Genomic DNA, 8,232 nt, shown 5'->3' with positions numbered 1-8,232 from the left:
TAGGTGACTCTTGTGAGAGGGGAAGCAGCACGGACTGTGCTTTCACACAGGAGTCTATTACTGATCCGTGGCTGTTTACCACAAACACATGTATCCATTATTTTGATTTCAAATCCAAACATTGTCACTGAAAATTATTTTTCAGCCTTGCAAATCTTTTTTTACACCGTACAGTAATACAATCTTTCATAGACTTGTGAGAGGGGAAGCAGCACGGACTGTGCTTTCACACAGGAGTCTATTACTGATCCGTGGCTGTTTACCACAAACACATGTATCCATTATTTTGATTTCAAATCCTTCCCTTCAGAGATACATTCATATAAAACACCCGCGCCGTGTTATTTTTTTTTTAAACGTGCAGTGCTCATGTTTATTCAACAAAGTCAAATGGCACAAATAAATCAATGTATGGGAAACTGGTAATGTATATCGAAATATCGGAAATGTGTTTAAAAATCATATCACCGTTATTGAAAAAACATATTGCGATACATATTGATATTGAATTATTGTCCAGCCCTACGCTGCATTATTTTGCTAATTGCGCCATCCTGTGGCCTCGGGATGTAAAAAGTTTCCTTAAGACCTATTTAATCTGCATATAAAACATTAGAAATTAGATATTTGTTTAATTTTTATTTTGTGTGTGATTAAGTCAAATGGCACAAATAAATCAATGTATGGGAAACTGGTAATGTATATCGAAATATCGGAAATGTGTTTAAAAATCATATCACCGTTATTGAAAAAAAATATATCGCGATACATATTGATATTGAATTATTGTCCAGCCCTACGCTGCATTATTTTGCTCATTGCGCCATCCTGTGGCCTCGGGATGTAAAAAGTTTCCTTAAGACCTATTTAATCTGCATATAAAACATTAGAAATTAGATATTTGTTTAATTTTTATTTTGTGTGTGATTGTTAAAACAAAAAATATTTGTTGTTTGTCTCAATAAGTTGGGTTAATTTAAAAATAGTGGTTAAATGTAAACATTTTTTTCTATTGCTCTGTTTAAAAAAAGGTAATAAAAAATGTCAATAATTATCGATACCAAACGATATGAAACATTATATCGTTGATACATTTGTTTGCTATATCGCCCAGCCCTAGGAGCACCCCTAATATATATATTTTCAGTATATTTTTCAGGAATTTCAGTGTGACTGCAATTTTAATTCAAACGTTAATATTAAAATATAATTTTTCCTAATATTTGTGTAATTATTAGCCATGCAGTTTTTGAGCCACTGACTTTTTTTTTTTTTAATCTAGAAATATTAATTTTTTCAAAATACAATAAAAATGCCATACAATGACTTGAATATACATCTATGAGCAAGTAAAATTCGTTTTGATATTTTTGGGAGGTGGATAAAGTCAAAAATGGCAGCATGATGTGATGCATGATGAAAAAAAGCATAATTTAAAGAATCAGGAATGTGATTTTTCCATATACAGCTTTCCATATATTCAATCCTGAGAACTATGACCCACATGAGAGGTGGGGGACTGTATGAAAGATTAAAATTTTGAAATGGCCTTAATTGCTAAGCAAACTTCAGAATGCTGTGTTTGCAAATATGTTGTTTTATGCATTGCATTCTGAAGGCAGTGCATGAGGCAGTGGCACTATTTAGCCGCTTGTGTCGGGGATACCCTTAGCATCCCATCCAGGCCAAAATAAATGATGAATACTCATCAACGCTGATTTTTATTTGGTGTTTGGCACTCTGACCCTGGCTGAGATGCTAAGGATAACACGGTTGCTAGATTAACCTTAGTTACTCACCAATTAGCCAGTAATTTTTTTTTCTTCAATGAATTCTAACTATGTATGTAGGCTGCAGCTTAGTTATATGAATATACAGTCTTCCTGCAGTTTTCCACCAAAATAAAAGCTCTGTAGTTTAATGTTTGAAAAGAAATTAATCCATAAACATTAGTATTGTAATATTACTGTTGTTCTGTACAAATATAATAATAATGATTATTATTATTTGGTTCATGTTTTCTTTTTTTAGTTCTTAGCTGATCACAGGTCTGAGAATGAAATTCTTGAAAAGAAAACCATAAGTAGTTTAAGGCATAATATTTTACTATTGCTTTACTACTTTTTCCTTATATGTCATATGGTGTGACTAACATGCAAAAAAAAAAAAAAGACAAGCAAAATGAAATAGTAGAGGGAGCCCTTGCATATAAATTAATCTTTCATGATATTTGTAAAAAAAAAAAAAAAAAGAACACATGAAGTAATGAATGAATTTAGGGCCATTAAGATTTTTATAATAAATTAATTTTCATGATATTTGTAAAAAAAAAAAAAAAAGTACACATGTATTCAAGGTGTAAGGACAATATTATTGTTTGGTTACACAATTATTATTATTATTTTTTAGTTTATTCAAATGAACCATTAAATTTACCATTTGATTGAAAATGGTAGAACAGTTTTTAAAAACCAACATGAACTTTTCCAAGAATTTTACATTTTAAACTATTTAAACTATTTTTTTATTCACATTTTCTTATACACTTATTTGTCATTGACCATTTTATGAGCTCATTTCACTTGTTACACTTAGGACAAATATTAAATAAAAACTAAAAGATGATTTAAAAAAAAAAAACTGTGAAAATCGTAATCGAAATAGAGACCAGTAACAGAAGTTACAACATACACCATATTTTTGTAAAAAGAAAAAAAAGTTAATGGATATGTCAATTACCTCTGTATATGAACTGATACATGATATGCATGGAGGTGCAGCATTACATGGTGGCAGATCAGCGTAATTATGGGTGAAATTATGATGCAGCGTTGTAATCCATGTGACTGAAGGAAGGATGCTGCTCTGATGCAGAGGAGAGGGAGGTTCACACCACATGCCTGCGCTGCGTCAGTGTGCCAGGGGGCCATAATTGGTGGACTCTCTCTGTGTTTGATTTGTGTGTACAACCCCCCACATTTAGAAGCATCTGGCTTTCATCTCCACTCCCCTGTCTGCAGGCAGAGCAGGGTTACCGAGAGGCACGCAGGCTACCCGCATGTGTCGCAGTGAGCTTGTGCTGCAACTGCTGTCCTCCCCTCTCCCTCGACTTTCTTTTGCTCTCCGTTTCCATGTGTACTGTTCAGTTATGTGGATGTCAGTCTTCTGTCTTAGCCCAACTTTACATCCCCATTGCGTCACATTACCTTCTTTTCAGAACTTTGTATCCTTGCCTGCTTTCTAATGATGCATTTATATTTTAACCCACTTTTTTTCTATTAAAAATATGTTTGGCTTGTAGAAAAGGCAATCACAATACTTTGTAGTAACATTTATTAGAAGAAACTTTGTCACTCTGAAATTAATGGAATATATAATCTCAGTTCCTGCGGAAACAAAAGAGCAAGATAAAAACCATTCATTCATGTTGTCATCAAAGCATAGCTACAGCTGGTTGAAGGGGACCAAATCCATTGAAGAGGTGATTTGGTTCCATTTTACCAGCTTTAGCAAAGCATTGTGGTTTGCTGTTAATGAGACTGATAAGAAACAGCTTATGTGACCCTGTTTCATGACCTTAAGCAGTAAAACTTTGTGAAACGTGACATAAAATGTCACATGGGCTCATTTCAGACTGATTCTCTACAGCTATCAAAAATACATTTCACTGCACTCCCAAAGGTTTCCTTTCTCTTTGTTAAAAAGAGAAATGTACTAAAAATATAATAATCCATCATTGTGCACTTGAGTCAAGTGTCCACAAGTCTTGTAGCAATTACAGCAGCTGATTGAGCGTGCTGAGGACAGTGTCACATGGGCGATCAAGATGTCAGCATGTGCTGTTGTTTGTAGTTGTCACTTTCTAAATTTGGAAAAGATTCAGTCATACTCAGCTAAATTGTCGGGCTAATTTGCTCACTTAATACAATAAGGGAGTGTGGTAAGAGCTCCTCTGAGACTGCTCAATGACTAATAAAGATATTTGTACTACATATCAGTCACAGTCCGGGACAGAAGCAACTCCACAAAACAATTTGGTGACGCATTGTGAGCGCCACAAGCCACAGTGTTGCTTTGTAAGATGCAGTCAACTGTCCATCAGCTTAGAGGCAGCCAAAAAGCCTCTTTAGCTCCTTAGCAGGTTGCCAGCTGAGAGTGTAAGCAAGGGGTCATTGCTGCTCAATATGGCGCTTATTAGAGAGGGGTCAGTAAAGTGCTATTTACACCACAGATCCCCCTCCCTGCGTTAAACAGATACTCGTTTGCGGCAAAGTTCAGCCCCCAAATACACTGGCCATAAGAGGGCAAAAGCCAGGGACAGCAGCTGAACATTTGATAATGTCAGCATCTGCTGTGGGTGTCACTCAGTCTGGGGTTGAGGGCGAGAAAGAGGGAACACAGCCACACGACTGACAGGAGCGAACCATACAGCAAGCGGTGCACAAAAATGGAAAGAGCACAGCCCTACAGAGGACAGATGGGAGTGTCTGACATTCAGAAAAATGGGCCACAAGCTCTCCCAGGCTCCAGTCATGACCAAAAACCCTTACTGTATCTTTGCACACAATGCGTACTTTACATTTTCCTTGATCGGTAACACGAGTGAGTGAGAGGTTTAAAACAGAAGCTTTTATCAGATGCTATGCAAGAAATTGCAGCGGTGCTCTGACCTTAGTCTTAACCTTGAATCAAGTATTACCTCAGTAGATAGATGACGTGGTGTACCGCCAAACACCCGGAGCAGGGATGCATTCAAACTCTTGAAAGTATAACTGTCCTCTGCTATCTTGTCCCCTCCCACAACTGTTTGATCATCGGTTTAAAAGTTCACCATTGTATAATACATTTGTTGTACTTGTACATTCATTCTGCTGTTTTTACAATCATTCTTATTGTAACCTGCTGCACACCAGTAGTCCAAAAATGAAAAAGAGGTCCTCTTCTAAAGGCCCCCATTCTACCTTTTGTAGGACAATTAGAATCAGCTGACAGGCAGACCCAACTCTGATCCTGCATTGTCACTTTTCCATCCTCTAATCTGACTACTCTGTGGTCCAGCAAAGCATTTGGCAAGCCTAGCAAACATGAACAACAGGGGCAGGAACGGGTGTCAGGGTGAAACAGACAACGGTACTATCCCAAAATGTGAGAGAATCTTCCCTTTTAATAGCCAAGCTCTGCTCACCTTTAGGGAACTGTTACCTCAGCAGCTTCCCTGTAGCAAGATAAAACTTTTAAGGGACAAAAAATTGAAGTTGTCCTAAACTTACCCTCTCTAGGCAAGTTTAAAAAGATTAAGGTATTAATGGTTCTGGCGCATGCCACTCCTGCAGAAACAGGATCTTAGTTGCAGCTGGCCACAATTCAAAGCTTAGAATGCAGCAAACCCTCCAATAATGAAAGGAGCTCCTGTTCCTATGGCGATGTCTCGAGCCGTTATTGGATCTTTTGGTAGGAGTGAATGAATTCATTCTTTAAAGAAGGTGGGCACTACAAACCATTATTTTAATGTTAGTCTACCTGCAGAAATAAACTATAGCATGACAGTCTGTCAGAATGAACTATCTAGCATGTCAATTGCTAAATTAGGGAGAGGCGGCGTGGACTGCTGGTGAAGTCACCGAAGAGCAGCAACTTCTCTCAGAATCCACTGCTGCAGTAAGTTTCTGCACCCCAGTTACAAAACCCATCACACTGTTTCCATGTACCCATATTCAGTGATATAGAGAATCATGGCACATTTTATAAACTGAGGATCAGCACCTGACCAAGAATACATACTTCTTTACATTCCATAGCTGTCATATGTTCATATGGGCACATAAAGAAGTATGTACACCAAGTAGGCAGCCCCAGACACAGCTGAGTTTCCTTACCTTCTCTGATATGATGTTAGGTTAGCGCGGCCCTTATTTAAACCAAACACATGTTTAATCAAGTCGGTAGATCATTTTTTTTTTTGGTAAAAAGTCTTTTTCTGAAATTGGTAAAAATATGGAAAGTGGTCCTGCGCTGTCCTTGTTGCCTGGAGTTCTTGTTGTCCATGAAAATTCAAAGGACTCCTTAGAAAAAACAAAACAAATAGAAAACGTATTTCTAATGTAACAGTGTCCTGAACATGGTATGAATCTCCTTTCCACCCGTTTTCCATCTGGTTGTCCGTTGTTTAACCACATTCTCAGTTGTATGTCAGACTGGTTGCTGAGGTCCAAAAATGAGGTTGATCCAAGTGGAACAGGAAGCTATTGTGAGCAGGATTTGGTCTTTAGCCACACAGACCAGGCCAGAGGTCGCATGCAAGAGCTAATGCCCACTCAGCAGTAGTGATTGGTAACGAGTGTGCTGATTCTCCTCTCCTACTCCGTTTTTCTTCTTTTTTTAACCCCTTCTTTTTATGTGCAACCCCCCATGTTCCTTTTTTTTACCTGGGTGTGTTCTAGAAGCTTGTCTAGAGCTCTAATGTGTGCTAGAGATCAATAACTGTTTGCATGGCAGCATGAAATGTTCAGTAGCTCTCTAATGAATCTTTGCTCCAGCTCCACACATTCCACAAGTCAACACCGCCCTGTCTTATCCCCCTCCTCTCAGGAGCCTATCCAATACCAGGCCAAAAGGAGAGGTGCAGGGGTGGAAACATAACAGAAGGACACTTAGACAGGCTATTCTGGGCAGGGTTGGAAATCCTGGATGAGTTTGTGGTGCTTGACGGGGTTAGATATGATGGCGAGGTATGGCTGGACTCTTGTGGCGCCAAAGTGTTAGTAAAGATTTAGGGATGAATGTGTTGAGAGGGGGAGATGGCACTGCAGCACTACAGCTCTGCCCCTGCCTAGTGATTAGAAAGCATGCAGAGAGACAGAGAGAAACTGGGTTACTACCCTGGGTGTTGTGGGTTCACTCACTGACACGCATATCCAGCAGCTACCGAACCGCCCTCCTTGGAGAATTAATATGCCAGCACATCTGTTTTTCCATCAATCCGATTCACCCCCCACCTGGCCTGAAACTTGCGTCCCACTGTGACACCAATGTCCCTTCATGGCTAGCGTACACCTGTCCCCCTGCTGTTACAAAAACGGTCTTGAAACACCAAACATGGTTCCAGTAATTATGGCTGGCCACTGGAAAATTGAGTGTTGGCTAAGTGTGTAACCATCCCGATTGAGTTGTATTCCATCTGAAAGTGCCTCAGAGAAAAGATCCAAGATAAAAGCTGCACGTTTCAGGGACAGTGAGTTTCTGAGTCCGTCTTTTAGATGTCTTTGCTGCTGCTGCAGCCACGAGGGGGTAATGAACCAGAGAGTGCTGTGCTGCAGCAGCCTGCTGCCTGACCAGCACTGGAAAAGCCAGAGACATGGAGAGAATGAGGTAGGGCACAAGAGCGAGCGAGTGAGGTGGAAACAGTATTCTAGCGAGCGAGCAAGCAAGCAAATCCATACAGATGACAGCAACTTTCCCCCGTTTTACCTACACCTGTCTGTCCGACTGTTTCACACACCCCTGCCGTTTTTGGGGGGAAGCACTTACATTTCCCGAGGTGTTCCCAGAGAAGTAGTTTTTCTCATCATGCTGCTGCAGAGCTGTAAATTCCACTCACTCTAACCGACCACACCGCGGCTGACCAGCCACGTGCTTAACCCCCAGTGTATCCAGAACAGAGAAGAAAAAAGCTGAGACGTCAGTGCGGATTAGTCGGCATGGGGGGCAAACTCTCCGTCCGGAGGGAGGAAGGCACGGGGAGCATATATTACCTGTCGGCTCAGTTTCCTCCGCTCTCTGCTCCTCCCTCTTTCTTCTCTCCTGTGTGTGAAGAGCCATAATGACCTCCGGAGTTCTCCAGCTGCTGCAGTCATCGCATGCCCAACTCGCTGATTCAGCTTCTCTGACGAAGAGGGGTGGGGGGTAGTGAACGAGTGTTGTGGAGAAGGAACGAGTGGTAAAGTGGAAGGGGTGGAGCCGGGTGAAGAAAGCATACTCACGGCTTACATTTAGGCAGGGAGAGACATCATGCTGACACGAGGAGCTGTCGCTGCTGCTCTAAAAACGGGCAGAAAAAACTGCAGCACTTTCACCCCCTCCTCCCTTCCATCTCTAGCATGTGCATTCTCAGTGAATTCTGTGAAAGATGTGCATGACTGCTTGAGATTTCTCTAGCACTTTAGCGCTTGGCTTTTTGGCTAGTATATTTCTGATCTACATAATTTTTAAACTGCAGTTTTATCTTCTTAAGTC

The 8,232-nt window shown here is 40.2% G+C and overlaps 1 protein-coding gene across 3 annotated transcripts in view; it reads left to right on the top strand.

The window, feature by feature from the left end:
* Positions 1 to 8,232, top strand: part of LOC107747519 (E3 ubiquitin-protein ligase mib1-like) — a 72,303-nt gene that overhangs the window by 37,340 nt on the left and 26,731 nt on the right. The window lies entirely within an intron of this gene.

The sequence above is a fragment of the Sinocyclocheilus rhinocerous genome, unplaced genomic scaffold (genome assembly GCF_001515625.1).
Source record: "Sinocyclocheilus rhinocerous isolate Xijiao unplaced genomic scaffold, SAMN03320098_v1.1 scaffold48, whole genome shotgun sequence".
Classification (NCBI taxonomy): domain Eukaryota; kingdom Metazoa; phylum Chordata; class Actinopteri; order Cypriniformes; family Cyprinidae; genus Sinocyclocheilus; species Sinocyclocheilus rhinocerous.
This window is presented reverse-complemented; position numbering and strand designations above follow the sequence as displayed.